Source organism: Alligator sinensis, unplaced genomic scaffold (assembly GCF_000455745.1).
Source record: "Alligator sinensis unplaced genomic scaffold, ASM45574v1 scaffold198_1, whole genome shotgun sequence".
Lineage (NCBI taxonomy): Eukaryota > Metazoa > Chordata > Crocodylia > Alligatoridae > Alligator > Alligator sinensis.
The window spans coordinates 632440-632970 of record NW_005841906.1 but is presented as its reverse complement, the minus strand read 5'-3'; positions in this window follow the sequence as shown (position 1 = coordinate 632970).

Sequence of the window (531 nt, the reverse complement as noted above, 5' to 3'; positions counted from 1 at the left end):
TGTGTGCACACATGTGCACATGCACAGGCATATACATGTATGCGTGTGTGTGGATGTGAATGCTTGTATCTATGTGCACGTAGGTGTGCATGTATGTATGTATGTATGTATGTATACGTGTGTGCCTACATGTAGGCGTGGGTCGGTCCTGTTTCGTAACACGAACAACTAACCCGATTCCCTCCGCAGCGAGGCATGGGCACAGAGCAGGGATGGGGCCGGGCACTACAGGCAGTGCCAGCCAACCCCCTTGCACCGGCCCAGGGCAAGGGCGACGACCCCCGCTGGGAGAGAGGGAGCGGCATCACCCGCCCCCCACCCCGAGCACAGCACGCGGCGGCGGCTCCGCACTCCGCAGCCCCCGGCGGCTCCAGCACCGATCCTGCGGCAGCGGAGAGGAGCGAGCGGGCGGCTGCAGTGGCGACCGCCCTTTGTGCGCGGAGGCAGCCCGGGGACATGCCCGCGCCGCACCCCGCCCGGGTGTGCAAAGGGTCCCCCCGCCCCCGACAAGAATCGTGCTGCGGAGCCGGG